At 36.8% G+C, this 10,591-nt stretch overlaps 1 protein-coding gene across 7 annotated transcripts in view; it reads right to left on the minus strand.

Moving 5' to 3' along the window:
- LOC128873564 (protein kinase C and casein kinase substrate in neurons protein 1) overlaps window positions 1–10,591 on the minus strand; it is a 70,922-nt gene that overhangs the window by 17,174 nt on the left and 43,157 nt on the right. Inside the window, exon 1 of one of the 7 annotated variants that reach the window (XM_054117404.1) lies at window positions 6,804–6,820. The exons of the other annotated variants lie outside the window; for them this stretch is intronic. The gene's annotated coding sequence lies outside the window, so the exon portion shown is untranslated. Of the gene's footprint in view, window positions 1–6,803; window positions 6,821–10,591 lie in introns of those variants that run through there. 7 annotated transcript variants of the gene reach the window in all.

A 10,591-nucleotide genomic window follows, 5' to 3' on the forward strand; every position in this document is an offset into this window, starting at 1 on the left:
AAGATCTTTAGTACTGTTTGAAATAAACGTTACGTTAGAGGATTTTAGGAAAAAGAAATTGTTATTTGTATACTACAATATCCTTTGAATTCATACAGTTCCATTTTCTATATGAATTTTTATAATTGGAATTTGAGCGTAGTGTTTGGAAAATTATAAATCATGAAGATAATATTTTCATTGGAAATTGCAGAAATTGGTCGAGTCTTAAAAAATAAAAGAAACATATCATATACTGTAATAATAGATCCCCATTTAATTTTTAAGAGAGAGTATCATTCATAAGTTACTCGGTTTTAACAAAATAGCTTTGCATCTTTCAAGTATTTAATACTCATTATTCTACTTCTGCTAAAGATAATAGAAGACAATATAATTTATTCAATTTTCTTACTTTCAATGGAGTAAATAAAAAGAAATTCCTAAAAAAAATTAATATTAACAGTACCTAACAATATCGCAAGATCTATTTCCTAATACCTCCCTAATCCTACCCTTTGCGTTTCGACACATTACCCCCGATCTCTGAAAATAAAATAAATAAATAGCCTGCGAGAATCTAAAACGAGCAAAAGTGGTTGGAAAATCGGAGGAGGCAAAATAAAGGACGAAAAGGACGAAGAAGAAGAAGAAGAAGAAGAAGAAGCGTGGGCCGAGGAATGTTGTCAGGCCAGCCAAAGGCCTTTAATGTTTCAACGAGGAGGAGAAGGTCGGATCAAGGTTCCTCCGAGTTCGATTTTCGGCGTGGAACAGGTGAACGAAATGGTTTCCTGTTTCACCTTTCACGTTTCACAGACACGCACCAACACACCTGCGAGACAGGCGGCACTGCACCTTCACCGGTGAATCCTTTCAGTATTCGCAGGAGACCACGGAGGAATGAGTACGGTCATTCCCAACCGTGGAATGTTGCCCTACCAGCTCGATAAGCGCAGTGTACCTGGCGATCTCGTAGGCGCCACGACTTGCGCTGATTAGTTGATTCTAGGGTTATTACTAACCGAAGGAGAAGTTATTCGCGAGTCGAGGGGAACCTATTAGCCTTCGCGAATGCTGCTAGGAGCTCTGGGATAAGTGACATCGGAGAATCGCTGCGGAGATGTGGGAAAATAGGAAGATGGGGATCTACGGTTTGTTCTGTTTCTGAGAAGTACGCGGAGGAGAGCTTCTACCTGCAGCTAGAGTGGATGCGAGGTGAAGAGTGGTCTTACTGGGAGCATTGACAGTCTTGAATTTTTCTGTAACTTGGGATTATACAGACGGAGTGGTTGTTAGGGAACGGACGTCTCTTTTCCTAGTTCACGAGAAACTTAATAATTAAAAGGCGTAAACAAAAATGAATTTGAATTCTACAATAATAAATACTATATCAACCGAATCTTTTGTGAAATCTGAACGAGTATCTCGCCGTTGCTCAGAGAACTCGACTAACTGATTTCTGGATTATTCAATACACAAGCTTCTATTATGGAATATTTCTATTATGCGATGAATCAAGAATATAAAACGACGTATTGTGTCAGTGTACAATGACGTTATACGACGCTTTTCTATTTATAAAAGGCATACGTGGCGCTCGAAACGATTTTTCCTCGTTTCAAGATCGTTAAAAAGTTACATAATAATACGCTTTTAAGTGCAATCTCATTTTCATATATTTGCATTGTGTACCATTGCGTTATCTTCTTACACGAGTCTTTCATGTATTAAAGCCTACGAAACGTTATAATAAAAAAACAGCTATCGATCTTCATATTTCCATAAGTCGACGAAATTCTATCTGGAAGCGTCATAGTCGTTTTATTTTGTCACCGTCAACGCCTACTCAAGAAAGTGTCTTCCTACCTGACTAATCCCCGACTAAAAGCATGTTTCGTATTTTTAAAATAATCTCGTTCCGCGTGTCACGATCGCGATTTGTTTACATTACAAAAATAGCAGATCGAGAAACGAACTCTTAAAATAGAAACTGCCTAAGAATATTTTATTCTTTAATAAATCACGCGAATAAGAAAAAAAAAAAAATATATTGCTGGCGCTTGTAATTTTCTAATCGCCGATGATATCATGTTTGCTGTTCTCGATAAAGCATCGGCGCGTTTGCGTATTGCAAGCGCGCGAAAGAATGTTGATAAGATACAGGGCGTCGTAAATAGACGTGACAAACGTACTCGTAAGCAGATGACGAATAAAGAGACGTTGTGTAGCCTTTTGTGCGCGACGTTTATTCGACTGGAAAATGATTCGGATGATCTTTATTCGTTCAACGTGGTACGCCGTTTAATCGTGTATTTTTAACGAGGAAATAATATAACAACAACACAAATTAAAATAAATTATTTAGGAGGATTTTAGTCAGGCACTAGGAAGCATTTTCATTTTAACGTTTCGAGACATCAGATTTGAAAATGTACAAATTAAGGTTTTCCCGAAGAAGTTCTCCATTTTTTCTTTTTTTTTAAGTATTATCATTTAATTGTAATCATCTGAAAGTATAGAGTCAGATGTTTTATAAAGGATTTTTTATGATGGGGCCTTCAGGATTTTGTTTTTCGATATCAAAATGTAGACATATTAATATAAATGCATTACGTAAATTATATTCCGCACCACTTGTGTTCCATTAGGAAACAAAATCCCGAAGCCTCTTTTGGAAAACCTAATAAACGTTCCAGGTAGCGAAAAGGCGGTTGAAAGTTTAAACTTTTGATGTAAAAATAACGGCGACTGCCGCAACTGGGTTGCGCGAGAACGTTATTTTTATATTTCCCGTATATATAGCTTGGCTATAGTAAATGAACTTGCGCGTACGTTCACCTTTCTATCTGTAAGTAAAAGTACTATCTTGGAGGAAAAATGTTCATTTTCAGGGACTGATATCAAATTTTGTGAAGTCTGAAAGAAATTCTAGACCCTGAACCGATCCTGCATTTCTATATTAATCACGTTACTTTATTATCTTTAGACCATTCGGATCCGATACTCGATTTTACCTTTAATCAATATTTCACGAATTTCTTTTGTTTGAATTGGAGCGAGTATTTTGTACGTGGTATACTAAATCAATGATTAATGTTTGCTTCATTTTGTAAATATTTATAAGTCAATTTTTCAAGTATATTACTACAACAACAAGCTAGAGTTGTAAAGAGAGAGTTGTAACATTTTCACGCCTGATATTTCATAAATAACAGCTTGTAAAATGATTAAGTCCTACACGGGTTTACGCGTCCAAGTGAATTGAATGAACGGAATATCAACGAGAGAGAAAAGAGTGGAGAGCGAAAACTACTTAAACAGATTGTTAGCCAAGACACTGATTTCTAGAGATCACAAATCTCGAGATGGGAACCGGTGTCGTGATACGCAACGAACAATACTGAGAATGCGACGCCAGAGGAAATGGATGGCCTTAAAAGCCTCGCACACGAATTGCCACGGAGGACGTAAGGAATTTACGCGTATCGAATTCCTTTTGTACATCAAATGCCCCTCATCTTTTCGAACCAGCCGGAAATAAACCTAGCGACCCATTTTCTCCTTAACTACGCAACGACAATGTATAGGAAGTCGCGCGGAAAAAGATTCGCAACTGCGAGACCATTGCAACGAAAAAGCCCGACAACATTCTGTTGTAGATCTTCGTTCGAATTTTGTAGGTCGTTCGAAAGGATACATCGTCGTATGGTAAATTAACGAAGACAGATATGGTAAAATATTTCTTGATACACCGTTTGGTAAAATTAACACATTGGTCGCCAGAAGTGGGTGACAGGACTTTTCATTAAGAAAGTGAAACTTGATAATAATTCCAAATTGAATGAATAATTCCAAAGGGTGAGGCAATAATGAAAATAAATCTGGGTAGGATTCGTGACGACGTTAAATAATTATTCGAGACGAAGTTTTAACTTTGTAGGAATTTTCACGAGTTTTAGCCTGGCAGCCAACGTGTTAAAGGAAAAGGTAATTAAGGCGATCCAATGAGAAATATATTAGGTTGTCCCGAAAGTTTCTTTCGCGAGTTGCGCTCAATTATTTTATGTGGTCGTGTTTATATAAATAGACAATCTAATTTCATAGATGTTCATGTTGTAACAGTAATGGAACAAAATGAATCGTGCACAATTCAGTAATGGAACAAAATGAATCGTGCACAATTCAGTAATGTAACATAAAACATAAATTATTGTGCATGTATTACTTATTAATAAAGCGAAAGAAACCTTTGGGACAACCTAATATTAATTGAGAGAAGGTTACTGATAAGTAAAGAGTTTTCCAAAAGGAGCTTCAGGGGTTTATTTTTTCAATGGCAAAATAAGTCTGTTAGCATGTTCTTATCGACAGTTATCGACTGCTTTAACGACTGACTGTTCTATTTTAACGATATCGTGGTCTGCGTTATTGATAGAGTTTGTACCAACAAATTGCTCTGTGTTACCAACAAAATATTAGCAAAGGGTCTCTACTGATTCTAAAAATCGTCTTAAGGTCGATTCGGACTATAAGACACGGACCGTCACGTTTCGGTAACGACACGTACCGGCACCGACACGACAAAACATATATTCACACTATTCCCGTTGACGGAACGTTCAGGTCGGTGTCTGTTAAGTGTGTATAGTTCCATTAAAGGTTTATTTACACATATCCGTAACGTGTCAGTTCCGTATCTATTCAGTTCTGTAATGTTCCATCAGTGTCAGTGATTTTAAATGTTCTTCTGTTGTTTTTGAATGAGCATGTTCACACACGTCCGACACCATTCCGTAACGTTATTGATACTGACACGTTACGGATATGTGTAAATAGACTTTAAAACGCGTGTTTTAATGTTTTGTCGTGTCGGTGCCGGTACGTGTCGTTGCCGGAACGTGACGGTCCGTGTCGTATAGTCTGAATCGATCTTTAGTATCAATATCCTTGCCTAAGACTCTACACAGTCCTATTGCAAGCATCTCTAAGATGACTTATGAAGCAAAATCTAAATATCACACGAAAGTTATCGTGATTGATCACTCTTTCCTGCGCCACTCAAGGGAACATCATTCCTAGCAAAAACTACTTTTTCTCCACACAGTTCGATCATCTCCTCGACGTTAGGGTGTTCAAAGACACCGTCAGACCCGCGAGGAAGCGATTTCTTCAAAAGACACACACACACACATACAGGTTCGCACAGTTTGCGTATCCCCCAGGTACCGAGGACATGAATTGCCCTACGTGTTGCTACAGAAAGAGCCTCATTTCCCTCTCACAATCACGTTGGTCAGACTCTTTGAAGGTCTGGCCTAGAGAGCTACTTCGAGGAACCAGTTAGGAACTTCGCGCGAGGGATTAATCCATAGCCTATTTATTCCCGGGTGGTTTGTTTCTTGTAAAATTCATACCAATTTTAAAGCACGCTATTCATTGCACAAATCGATTAACGACAATAAAAGAAAAAATCGATCAAAGCGATCAAAATGGCCTCTGAAATAAATTATTCATCAGCCAAAAAAAAAAATGTTGTCGTTTAATAGTGACCAGACCATACCAAATGCTTCGACACTTAAATTTAAGATTTTTCAAAAATTGGAATTGATTGATTTGTGCAGTGAACGGCTCAACTATCAACCATCAATGGAGTGATGTGTCTCATGCACGAGATATGTCAACAGAGCTCCGTTATTTTTCATTTTAGCTTGCGTTTCCAATACCGAGCGAACGTTTTTGATGAATTGGCAGTTTTTCAAATTTTCCAAGAGGAAAGTGCGAGCGTGATTCAGACGTTCAATGATTTTCTTGAAATCGGAGCCAGCGAAACCGCGGAGTCGACCGCGATGAATGAGCAAAACGGTCCGTAGCTTAAAAAAAAAAGAAAGAGGAAGAAAAGAATTGAAATACAAATGCAGGTTCAATGAACACGAATGGCTGGTATTTCAGCAGATGCTGCTGTTTTTTTTCATCGCGATGCAGCTAGGTTCGCGAGCAACGTATCCAAACGGGAAAACATTTTTTTCCAGGCTCGCTCGTACGCGATCTTGCATCCTCAGTTATTATTTATCGATATGTAACCGTTCCTCTTTCCGAGAGCTTCGTAATCGCTAGATAAGATAAGATCGCGATTACTGTGCGTTATCGCGAGATTCTTATTCAACGGTAATTTATTACAGACCTTTCTTTTACGTGTATCGTCTGTGAAGGATCGCTAACGAATCGGCTACCTTGACGAACGCGATGTTAATAACTATCGAATCGTAATCTAATGGACGCTTGCTTGAAACGCGCGACGTTTGACGTCATCTTCTGCACTTGGAAGAAGGACGAGATATCGCGTAGATAAGGAGAATTGTCGAGGATGTAATTACTTACGCACTTCTTGCGTTCTATTGTTTTCACTGTTGTGATTTTCCATTTAGAAGTGGAAGAATTGTTTAAAAAATTTGCGAGAATGATTAGGATTGTTCGTAGAATGCATTTCTTTGTTTCGTGTACAATTTGAAAAAGACAAAGTATACTATGTGAAATAATGGAATTCGATATAGTGCTTTCAAAATATAATATTTGCGAGAAAGTACCTCGTTGTTAATAATGAATAATTGAGCCGTTTATCGAACAAATCGATTAACGCCATAAAATAAAAAGTTGTGAAATGCGATAAAATAATGCACATTGTTTTTTAAAATTCTCTTCAGGAAAGGTATTATAAATATAACAAGTTTGTGACTGTACCGAGTGCTTTGACACGTAAATTGAAGATTTTTCAAAAAGTGGAGTTGATCGACTTGTGCAGTGAACGGCTCAATTATGATGAATACCTGTGGTTAAAATGTTTCATTGGAAATTCGCCGTAGTCTGTGTTAAGTTTCCGCGACTTACCTGAAACAAAAAGAAAAAGTCAAGTTAGTGTTGGAGAAAAGAAAATTTGGCCTCGATTAAATTTTTAGTCTACCTATTGTGCTATACGATACTGTTATTGGACCATGGCGACGGTAAACACTGATAATAGTCTTGAAAAAGTAGGTTATCGTTCCACTTTCAGTTACTATCGAGTCTAGCCCTGCTTTGTTGCACGAATTTTATTTTATCTTTTGGAAAAGAGATAATTTTTTCAGGAGGTCCATGAATTAATTAATACTACATCTAATACGTGGATAAATCAACACATAAGAATTATGTCAGATTTGGTTTGTGGGTTAAGGTGTAGATGAACTGTTCACGCGTAAAGATACATATATAAATGAACTTGAACTATTGTCGCGATCGTACGCATAGAGCGCATAAGGAACAATAAAAAAACAATCGACATCAGCCGATGTCGCTGTCACGATCCAAGTAGTTGTCGATATATTTCCTAACAAATTATAATTAAAATTGAATATTTCCTAATTTATATTCCGGTCACCGTATATGCACAAAAAGGCTAGCTCCTCGTCTGCACATTAGAATACAGAATCTGGTATTCAAACTGCCAGTTGCTGGATCGATATCGCTGGTAAGGTCCAGCAAGTCTTCTTACTTACGCTCGAATGCAAGGGGTGTTCCACAAATTAAAGCAATGTCCGCGACAGTGCTCTATTTCGTAAAGGAAATGCACTTTTCCACTCTGGCTCCAATATATTAGGTTGTCCCGAAAGTTTCTTTCGCGAGTTGCACTCAATTATTTTATGTGGTCGTGTTTATATAAATAGACAATCTAATTTCATATATATTCGTGCACAATTCAGTAATGTAACATAAAACATAAACTATTGTGCATGTGTTACTTATTAATAAAGCGAAAGAAACTTTTGGGACAACCTAATATAATACCAAAGCAGAAACTATACGAACTGATTTTTATTAAACGTTTTCAATTATTTTTGATTGATCATCTTTATACATCTATTTTTATCTGTCAGATTGTATTAGTACAATTAATTTGTATCCGGAGTCTTTGAAACACCTTGAAGTCTTTGTATCGATAAGAATTTGTTAACAAAAGTACAATTTAGTTGTCTATCGTTAGTTTCGTGACGTATGAAAAATAAAATCGTCAAAGAAAGAAATGCTCGTTAGAAATGGCCTTTTCAGAGTTTTAAGGGTTGAAAAACATGAGACACGAGGTGCAATTAGGCCAAGCTTCTATTGGCCTTGGACAAGAAGCCTGTTAATTTGTGACGTCGTATATACTGTGTGCGAGATTGTGTTTGGCTGGGTCACGATACAGAAATCGAAAATTAGGAATTTCGTCGCCAATCAATGGATCTGAATATATTAGGTCGTCCTAAACGTTCGTGCCATTTATACTTCGATTTCTCAAATGAATATGTGAAACATACTCTTAAGTGTCACAAGAAAAGATAATCTGTCTCATTTCACAATAGTTTCTCACCTCTCTCAGATACTCATTATACCGTTACTAGAAAATTTCTGTGGTTTTTTATTAAATTTCGACACAGTCTTCGGCACGAACTTATGGGACGACTTAATATATACAAAATTTCGATAGATTCATTGATTAAATTCTTCTAAATTTAATATTCCTTAACGTTATTAAATCTGTATCAAATTTGTCTACACTGTCTCTTATACAGAAGTAGTAATTATTAATTAAATTTGAGTAAAATTGAATAAAATTCGAAGTTGCATTTCATTCCAAAGAATTTGTTTCAAATTGATTACCCCTATAATAAATATCCCAAGAGATCTTTTTTCCAACTCTCTATCAATATATACACAATATCAAATTGTTTGTCCTCTACTAGTAGAATTGTTTACATTTCTTTGTAAATTAACGCCAGGAAAACTGCGTTCATTTTCATCACTTGCGTTATCAAGGTTGATTACGAGAATGACTACACGAAATCTCGATGAAACTTATTAAATTCCGGGTTAGATAAGAAAGAAAAATTCACGCGTGGAGTTTGACACGGTAACGTACACCCAGAGACGTTGCTCTTCAATTCCAGAGGCTGTCTTGCGAGAACAATAGCGCTTCTTCCGAAGACCAGTTTCAGTATCGATCCAGATTCAAATCTTTTCTTTGCGTTCAGACCTTTCTTCGCGATCCATACACAACTCCACATTCTTTGCTTCAAACACTGTTTCCTTTACATTCTTGCATTCGTCAGAAAGAATTTTGAACAGTCTTGAGTAGGGAATCTTTGACTTGTAGTGCTGTTCATAAATCGTATGGAGTACGAAGTACTATTAACAATGTCACGTGGTGGTTGAAAAGTGACAATTATGGTACGCAGGTCGTTGGTCACGACATGATTAGTGTATTGTAGCCGAAGATTATGCATCAGTAAATGATGTTATGAAACAGTTCTTGGTATTGTGTTCCTGGATAGTGGCAATATTAACGATCCAGGTTACTCAGTGACCTGAACGGTGTGGGGGGGGGGGGTGTATGTGTTAACATTTAAATATCATTGTGAAAATACACTGGTCGATGTTATCAGAAAATTATAGTAACTACGAAGGTTCCATATGAATTGAACATTTAGTGAGAGTACTATTATATGAAGCATTAAGCATTTAATCATTTTTTAGATTTAGTAAGTCCTTCAGATGTAAAATAAGTTAGTTATTTTGTGTGAATTTTATAACAGCATTTTTAACTGCATCTCGACTATCAAGGGCGTACACATTCTGATTACATTTTATCTATATCTGTTTATATCTATCTGTGTCAACGTGATTACCTAATACATAATAAATATATTTTACTGAAACTTGAATTTTGTTACAATTTAATAGAACCCAAATTGTGTGCACGATATAATTAAATTTAATAATAAAAAGGATTTTGAAAAGAAAAATTTAAGAAAACGTAACAATTGCGATGTTGTAAGAGTGACACTAATAATTTTCCCCTTTTCTTTCCATCGAGCCACTTTCTGCCTTCCAGCGTCTCCAATCATGGCTCCCAGTAAGTGACTCCCCAGGTAACCGAAACCCTAACAAAAGGTTGGAAAATGGATGAGACCAGCGAGCAGACTGGCACGGGGAAAAAGGTTTGAAATATTCGGAGCGTAAAGGTTCCGACAAATCTCGGCCGAGTCAAGTTGCCGCGTCGCCGAGACTTCATTTTCACTCGTCGTTCCAACGAAACGCGCATGAACGAGTCTGCGACGGTTTGACAACTTTGATAGCGTCGGGAGCTCCGTATAATATTTCAAACTCCCCAAGTAATCCTTTCAGTCGCGAGTGCGAACACCTTTTGCGTCCGACGCACGCCCCTAACTTCCGAGGCTACTATGATTACTATGATTACAGCGAAAAGGTGCAACTCCATCTTCGACCAGGTGGTTGCCAACCAGATTTCATAATAGACACGATTCTTTATCGTATGCAGCTTAAACTAATTAATCGATTTCGTATTTGAAGGATTTGCTAAATATTAGAAATAATTAAAGACTTTGTTTTTGTTACAGTAGTGTTTTCACTAAATGTTTCATTTATATGGAAGGTTTGTGGTTACTTAATTCTCGGAATTTTCCTATAGTATATTTATGAATAAATATTATCATTCACTTTTACAATTCCTTCACAATTAAAGACTTTGTCTTTGTTACAGTAGTGTTTTCACTAAATGTTTCATTTATATGGAAGGTTTGTG

Source organism: Hylaeus volcanicus, chromosome 1, assembly GCF_026283585.1.
Source record: "Hylaeus volcanicus isolate JK05 chromosome 1, UHH_iyHylVolc1.0_haploid, whole genome shotgun sequence".
In the NCBI taxonomy this organism is placed as follows: domain Eukaryota; kingdom Metazoa; phylum Arthropoda; class Insecta; order Hymenoptera; family Colletidae; genus Hylaeus; species Hylaeus volcanicus.